Genomic DNA, 8,424 nt, shown 5'->3' on the forward strand with positions numbered 1-8,424 from the left:
GTTCCAGATCATAAACAGTTGTGTTGGTGCACGGCTCCTTCCTGAAGATGATTTATGATGTTTCTGAGGAGTTGATTGAATCAAGAGTAATTATTAAATCTGTTGTTTGAAAGACCATTCTAGTGTTGAGTTTCACAAAGAAAGAAAGAGAATGGGTGTGTCTAAGAGTGTGTGTGTGACAGAGAGTGTGTGTGTGACAGAGAGTGTGTGTGTGACAGAGAGTGTGTGTGTGACAGAGAGTGTGTGTGCGAGAGAGAGAGACAGACAGGGAGAGAGAGAGAGTGACTGCAGCTGACTGTCCTGTAGTTGTTGACGAGTTTTGTTGTCTCAAGTCAAAGGAGAAGGGGGTGTCATGTGACCTTCATAACAGCAGAACGGGGTGTCATGTGACCTTCATAACAGCAGAACGGGGTGTCATGTGACCTTCATAACAGCAGATGACCGTTGTGATATTTCAGAGAACCATCGGCACCTGAGCATCTGGCAGTGACGTGTTACTCTTTTCACATCCGCTAGGAGACGCTGTCTGACCACAAACTGGCCATCTCGCTTACACTCAATAAGAGCCCATCCAGGTGTTCCCTCAATGAAGCTTAATTGATTCAATAATTCAACTTGGAACAGCTTGATTAAAACAGGCTCACGGGAGCCTGCTCTCGTTGCTATGGTACGTTGCTATGGTACATCATACCGGGAATCGAACCAGCGACCTTCTGGGATAGATCTGTCCTGCCCGGATACAGTCTTCGTACCTGAGAAGGTGTGTGATTCCCCATCAGCTCGCACCTCTCTGTAGCTGGTCACTTCCTGGAGCTCCGTCTTTAAGCAATGTGGACGTTTTCTGAATACGTTGCCCGGAGAGACACCTGGTTCAGCCGCAACAGAGGAGGTTCTAGACCAGGGACAATGAGGGGAATATATAGAGAGATGGAGTGTGTGTATGTGAGAGAGGGAGAGAGAGAGTTAGAGTGTGTCTATGTGAGAGAGATAGAGAGAGGGAAAGAGAGTTACAGTGTGTGCATGTGAGAGAGACACACGCACACACACGTACAGGTGGCTGAGCGGTTAGAGAATCGGGCTAGTAATCAGAAGGTCGCTGGTTCGATTCTCGGCCGTGTCAAATGACGTTGTGTCCTTAGGCAAGGCACACCCTACTTGCCTCGGGGGAATGACCCTGTACGTCGCTCTGGATAAGAGCGTCTGCTAAATGACTAAATGTACATTTACACCTACATTTTATATATGTTTTGGTATCGATTCCACATTCATTTAGGCCTGAAGCGAAATAAATAAAAACTTCAAAGCGTTTTAACTTCCGCAAGCGTCTGTGCCATTGACACGACCACGTGAAGGCAGCTGCGGAGAAGGGCCTCATGCAGATCAGCTGTCCTAGCCGTCTTTCAGAAGTTTAAACAATTTGATTAAGTATCGCTATCATATGATTATAGTGTGGGAGAGTAAAACAATTATATTGAGAAAAAAAACATCGCATCTCCTCTCCTCCTCCTCTTAGACAGAGACACACACACACACCAGCTACACACACACACACCAGCTACACACACACACCAGCTACACACACACACACCAGCTACACACACACACACCAGCTACACACACACACTCCAGGTAGTTTCTTAAAAAGTTTCTTAAAAGGTTTCTTCAAAAGTTTCTTAAAAAGTTTCTTCAAAAGTTTCTTCAAAAGTTTCTTCAAAAGTTTCTTCAAAAGTTTCTTCAAAAGTTTCTTCAAAAGTTTCTTCAAAAGTTTCTTCAAAAGTTTCTTCAAAAGTTTCTTCAAAAGTTCAAAATTGTCGGTGTCAGAAAGGATTCCTGGCGAATGCACTGCGTGCGTCTTTTTGTGCCAAACCAATGAAAAATGAATAAATATACAAATATTTCTATATACTGTTGGTAAATGATGATTAAAATTCTTACTAATTTAAATATGACATTTTGTCTTTAATTAATCATGACTGAAACGCTAATAGTTATACTTGGCACGTTGACAAAAAGACTGACTGACATTTCCACCTTAACTTCTACATGCCCACTTCAATCCACTATGCACGCATCACTTCTGCATATTGCACAACCTAGGTCAAAAAGTTCCGGTAGCGAGCAGTTACGTTCGTTCTGAAACACAAAATGCCGTTTTAACAATCAACGATGTACATGTCTCATAACTTGCACGCCCTCTATCCACCACATCACTCCTGTCCTTCAACAGCTCCACTGGCTCCCTGTCCAGTTTCGCATACAATACAAGATTCTTCTGTTTATATTTAGGGCCATCAACCACCTCACCCCCCCATATTTGTCTGATCTCCTCCAGGGTCCCACTACCTCCCGCTCCCTCTGATCCTCTTCCTCCATACACCTGTCTGTCCCCTCTGCCCGTCTCACCACCATGGGGAGTAGAGCATTCAGACGCTCTGCTCCCCGTCTCACCACCATGGGGAGTAGAGCATTCAGACACTCCTTTTTGACCATTTGTCCTCCTTTTTGGACCCAAGTGTCCTCCTTTTCAGGGTCATGCTTCTGGTCACCCTAGTAGTTACGCAGGTTACCTCTCTTTACAATGTCTGCTTCCTGTGGCACTGATGGGCACTTTATCTTCTTTGATCGCTCAAATAAATGTTGCCGTGAAAGCGAACTGTTTGGCTCCCCTGGTGTTGTTAAACATGTGTGATTAGCGAGAATTAAGTGAACTGATGTTACGTATAGGTCAGAGCCCATACTTCTTTACTTTAACTTGAGTGAAAAAGTGTAGTCAGCACTTCAACTTTTTCCAGAGTCTTTTTAAACATGAGCATCTGCACTTCTACTTGAGTAAAGGATGTGTGTACTTTTGTCATCTTTGCTGGTGGTCTGACTTTTATATCTAAACTCAATCAATAAGTTGATCAGTTTAGAGAGGGAGGGTGTGTTTGGTGTTGTAGAGAGAGTTGTGTGTCTGTTTTGTGTGATGGAGTATGTGTGTTTTGTGTGTATTGTATGTGTGTGTGTGTGTAGAGTGGGCTCTACTAGGTATCGCAGCACCACCATCTGTTCATCTGAAGAATTACAGCCAGCGTACAGGCTTGTTCCAGGTCATCTCTCTGGGGTGGGGGGGTGGGGGGAGGGGGGGTAGAGAGAAGGGTTGCTGGAAAGAGATAACAGGGGGAGAGAAAGAGAGGATTGTAGAAAGAGAGAAGGAGAGATAAAGTAGAGAGAGGGAGGGATGGATGGAGAGACAATGTAATGGATGGAGAGAGAGAGAGAGAGAGGGAGGGGGGAGGGAGGGAGGGAGGGAGGGAGGGAGGGAGGGAGAGAGAGAGAGAGAGAGAGAGAGAGAGAGAGAGAGAGAGAGAGAGAGGGAGGGAGGGAGGGAGGGAGGGAGGGAGGGAGGGAGGGAGGGAGGGAGGGAGGGAGGGAGGGAGGGAGGGAGGGAAGGAAGGAAGGAAGGAAGGAAGGAAGGAAGGAGGGAGGGAGGGAGGGAGGGAGGGAGGGAGGGAGGGAGGGAAAAGAGGAGGAAAGGAGATTATGAGGAAGTAAGAGAGAGGAGCAAGGGAGCGAGAGGAGGGAGAGGAGGGAGAGAGAGGGAGAGAGAGGGAGAGGAATGGAGAGAGAGGGAGAGGTATGGAGAGACAGGTTGGGAGGGAGGGAAGAGAAGAGAAGAAGGGGAGAGGTAAGGAGTGGGTATGAGGAATTGATTTTTCCTCCTCTTGGTGAGCAGACTTCCTCCCTGACCTTGTTGTAGAGATAGCGGGACTGTGTTCCGTTAGCGCTCTAACAGGAAACCAGTCAGCCTGGGTGAGCATGTTATGGTCTGAGTGAATGGGGCCTAGCAGCTAAGCTAACCCCCTAGCCCTTATTAGCATTCCTAGGTCTGAATGAATGAGGGGTTAGCGGTTAGCCCATGTTAGCGATCCTAGGTCTGAGTAAATGGGTTAGCAGCTAGCGGAGCGAGGAAGCAGGCTAGCAGGTTTTATGTAACGTTGCTGAGCCTCTGCCATAACAAAAGTGGTGACACACAGAAAAGTCAGTTTCCATGGATACTAAATTGCCCACATCAATTTTTTTTTGTCAGGGGCCTTGTATAATCGGTTGCTCTCTTTCTATATATTTATTTATCTATGTATTTGTTTGTTTGCCTGGTTTAAGATGGCAGTTATTTGAAGTGAAGGATGTTCTCATGTGGGGTGACAGGCTTGCAGGTCCTCGCAGGCTGAGCAGTTTCATGTTTTTTCTTCTTGTAGAACAGCTTGTTGAAAACAAGTGCTCAGCTTCTAATCACACACACACCCTACACACTCTCTCACACACACACATACACCCCCCACACACACACACTCTCGCACATACACCCCCCATCCCACTCACTCACACACACCCCACACACACACACACACTCCCACCTCCTCTCTAAGCGGGCTCCTCTCAGTACAGGTCTACAAAACCCTTATTAATGAAAAAATAAACGTTTGTTTCCACGTCAGAGGAAATACCATTGGCTACATGTTTTCCAAACCATAGCTCTAGTGGTTCCATGCACAGATCTGACTGATGGCTATCACGAGCAAACCTTGTTCTGTTTGTGTACCATGAAGTTCATTGAAGCACTAGCTGTTTATAAAAGCTCGGTGCACCGCGCTATGAACATCGGGACATGTTAAGAATGCAGAACGCATACCGAATCTAATTTTGGGTAGCGAGAGCGGAACGCGTGCGTTCTCTGTGGGCAGACATCCCCTCTGTCTGAGGCGACGCACACATGCACGCACGCGGGGTTCCCAGCCGCGCTCCCCAGAGCCCCCCGCACGCACAGTTTTGATCTGGTAATTATGGTTAATTGAGTTTTTGATTCACTGTTGAAGCGTGCCTTTTGACGTTATCTCACCCGTCGCTTGAACAAACCCCTGCGCTGTGGCACCGCGAGCAGCTGTCAGGGACGGGACGGTGACGGATCCACGCTGCTACACAATTACCGTCTCAGGCGCGCATAATTGAGAGATCGTCGTTGTGATGATCAGGCGCCGCGAGAGCTGAAGATTTTGGCTGCTATTGAAAATGTTATCGACGCCGCGTGCATTCATCCTCAGCATGGCGTCAGCGAGCGAGAGGGAAGGCGACCTGTTTGACAACTAGACGGTGCGCGCCGGCGGGAAAAACCTCCCCCGTGCGTCGCCCAGTTATTTATGATCATAGGTCTACGTTCAAAACAAGCACATTCACACACGTCTCCCCCCCTTCTCTCTTCCCCTCTCTCTCACTCTTACTTTCTCTCCCCCCCCCCCTCTTTTTCTCCCTCTCTCCCCCCTCTCCCTCTTTCTCGCTATCTCCCCCCCCTCTCCCTCTCTCTCCCCCCTCTCCCTCTCTCTCACTCTTCCTTTATCTCTCTCTCTCCCTACCCCCTCTCTTTCTCCCTCTCTCCCCCCTCTCCCTCTTTCTCGCTATCTCTCTCCCCTCCTCCCCCTTCTCTTTCCCACACACCATTGCAGCCGTGAAGCCAAAAAGGTGTCACATGGGCTGTTTGTTTTGAATGAGACCGTTTACAGGTGGTTTCCCACCTCTTCATTAGCAGAGGGCGAGAGGGGGGACGGGACGGCTAGAGAGGATACATAGAGATGGAGACAGTAAAAGGTTTAGGGGAGGGAGGAGGTGATAAGGGAGAGGGACAGATCGAGGAGGAGAGATGAGGACAAGAAGAGACTATATTTGTGAATAAACGTTTGCGAGAGAGTGAGAGATTGAGAGAAATGGGGGAGACAGAGGGGGAGGTATATAAATAACTGGCCTGTAACGAAATGGGATGTAAATTGAGTTTGTTTTGAGGCGTGAAAAATTGCAAACGCGCTCCCAACGCATCAACGAAGTCGTTTGGATTTGGTAAAACGGGCCCGTTAATCTATTGCTGCGCCTGTAGCCTACCCCAGCGAGAGCGCTCATTCACTCACTCACACACATTCAGGGTCTGCGCACATGTTTATGTTTAATTAACTAGACTGATTCTGAAGCACCTTGGCTACCGGAGCGTAGGCGGGCTGCGGGGTGAAAAAAAAAGGTTTGCATCATATCGGACCGTTTCCGCGCTCCGTCGATTCTTCGTTCAGTTTACAGACGGTGTTAAATGCCTTAAAATAAAGAGTAAGGATGGTAAATGAGGAATGCCACTCGACGTACAAGTTGACCGTATTGCTCACTTGTTTTGGTGACTTAAATGATTGTGGTGTGTGTGTGAGTGCGTGTGTGCTTCTGTGACGGAATCCCCTTCAGTCTCCAAGAATCTGCGAGCGACGCGAGGAGGCGCGCGGACCTGTCCACGAGCCTTCACTGCGGAACGCGCGGTTCTGGAGATTCCAAACAAGCAGTTGGATGTTTTTTTTGTTGTACGCAGCGTTCGCTAACGTCCTCTCTGTGTGTTGGCTAGTTGTAGACAACAGAAACGTAAAGGGAATTTAATTGAGGAAGACAGTGGATTAATCAGCATTTTGGGCGAATAATTGGTGGATTATAGGAAGCGGCTCCGGGGATACGGTGGGATGGAGTAACAGGCTGCAATGTCATTCCCAACGAACGGTCAGGAGCGATGTGTCAGAGAAATGGGGTAAGTAGCGCCACGCTAAACGTTGTTTCTCAACCCGCTGCTCTCACCCAGTCTTTGACACAGGAGAAAAACATTAATAGGCTACTCCACTGACCACTGCCAGACCAACGGTTGTTTTTTCAAGGGCCACTTGTATACGCACACTGAAAGTAGGGACGGGGGAAAGCGGGTCGTCTCTCCCGTTCCTTGGGAGTGCTAGCCCGGCAGCGGAAACTGCTGAATGCCCTAGAAAAGACCCGGTGCTTGGGGCTGAACAACCGTGAGGGGAATGTTGGCACCGCGAGGCAGCCACAGGCTGTTTTCGCGCTTCTGAGTGTGTCCGCTGTCTTCACGGGCAAGGTGAAGTAAATCGTGGATACAACGACATTTTAAGGCGAAAGAACCAGGTTATATCTCCCCTGCTCGAACGCCAGAGGTTTATTTCACCTTTCCCGTGTAGGTAATAGCTGTTTTGTGGTATGTAGTCGTGTGTAAGCTCGCTATCTCTCAGTACCGCGGGCTGCACTACCTGTCCATTTGCCTTCGACGCAGTCTGCGCCCGTTTGGAGCGGAGAGCAGTTACAGACACGAAGCGCAGACAAACCTGGGGAAAACGTATGAGAAACATAACTCCTTTCCATCTATACGACTCAGTAACGACAGTGACGTACTCATCAGTGGTGTGGTTTTAGGTTTCCTTGGGAACAACCGCCTCATTTATTTGATCATTTGTTCTTTTTGCAGACCAAGTTTGAACACTTTACTTGTTGGTTTGCTGACGCCCTGAGGAGAGCTCGCGATGTTTACGGAGGCCCCCCTCGCCCGCCAGGACGGTCACACGGCGGCAAATCTAACAGTTCCACACTCGAGCTCCAAACGGGCAAAATCCCCGCGACAGCAAATCTACCGCAGCCACATTTTGTGACACCGAAGGTAGGCTATGCCCTAAAACAGCGGAACAGCTCGGGAGCCGCGGTGCATGACAGAAGGGGAGACGAGCACCGCTAAGCGGCGCTGTTGTATTAAAGTCTCTGTTCCCTGAAGATGAGAGACAGTAATGAATTCTTATCTAAAATTCCAGTTTTCAGCCTTTGAATGCAGTCACGTTGTCGAAACACATTCTCCTCCATTTCTTCCTGATTCCCGTGCCAAGTCTGACACACTAGATGCGCCTTCTCTCCTCTGAAGAACATGGAGGCCTTTGCGCGCCACACACACACACCCACCTCCATACAAACATGCAGATGTTTCAAATTAAAATGTTAGACTATGTAATGCGTTGGGCATGTGATTTATTCATGTGACGTGTAACCTCCATCCAGATTTGTGTGTGTAAGGTCAGGGGGGGGGGGGGCTGGCAGAGGAACAGACTTGAGGTTGGTGCTGATGCTGGGTGGGTTGTGGGGGTGAAGGAGGGGGGGGGAGTTGTCTGTGTGTGGGGGTGAGGGTGGGAAGGTGTGTGGGGGTGAGGGTGGGAAGGTGTGTGTGTGTGGGGGTGAGGGTGGGAAGGTGTGTGTGTGGGGGGGAGGTGTGTGGGGATGAGGGTGGGAATTTGTCTGTGGGGGCGAGGTGTGTGTGGGGGGGAGGTGTCTGTGTGTGGGGGTGAGGGTGGGAAGGTGTCTGTGGGGGGGTGTGGGGGAGTGTGTGGGGGAGGTGAATGTGGAGGGGGGTTGTGGAGGGGGTGGGGGTGGGAAGGGTGTGTGGGAGGGGTGTGGTGTGTGTGTGCGGTGTGTGTGGGGCTGCTCTTATATGCTGGAAGCAGAGATGAACCAGGTGGGTGTTCACTGAAGCGTCACACGAGACTTCAGCTCATTACTGACACTGAGAGTCAACCCACCTCCCCTCTCTCCTTCTCTCTC

General features: G+C 49.2%; 1 protein-coding gene across 4 annotated transcripts in view; it reads left to right on the top strand.

Annotated features, from left to right (window-relative positions):
* Window positions 1–115, top strand: part of LOC136940264 (Golgi apparatus membrane protein TVP23 homolog A-like) — a 2,764-nt gene extending 2,649 nt beyond the window's left edge. For all 4 annotated transcript variants that reach the window (XM_067232306.1, XM_067232307.1, XM_067232304.1 and 1 more), the window contains one exon: window positions 1–115. This exon is cut by the window's left edge and continues 360 nt beyond it. The gene's annotated coding sequence lies outside the window, so the exon portion shown is untranslated.
* Window positions 116–8,424: the final 8,309 nt, after the last annotated feature.

Source organism: Osmerus mordax, unplaced genomic scaffold (genome assembly GCF_038355195.1).
Source record: "Osmerus mordax isolate fOsmMor3 unplaced genomic scaffold, fOsmMor3.pri Scaffold_99, whole genome shotgun sequence".
NCBI lineage: Eukaryota > Metazoa > Chordata > Actinopteri > Osmeriformes > Osmeridae > Osmerus > Osmerus mordax.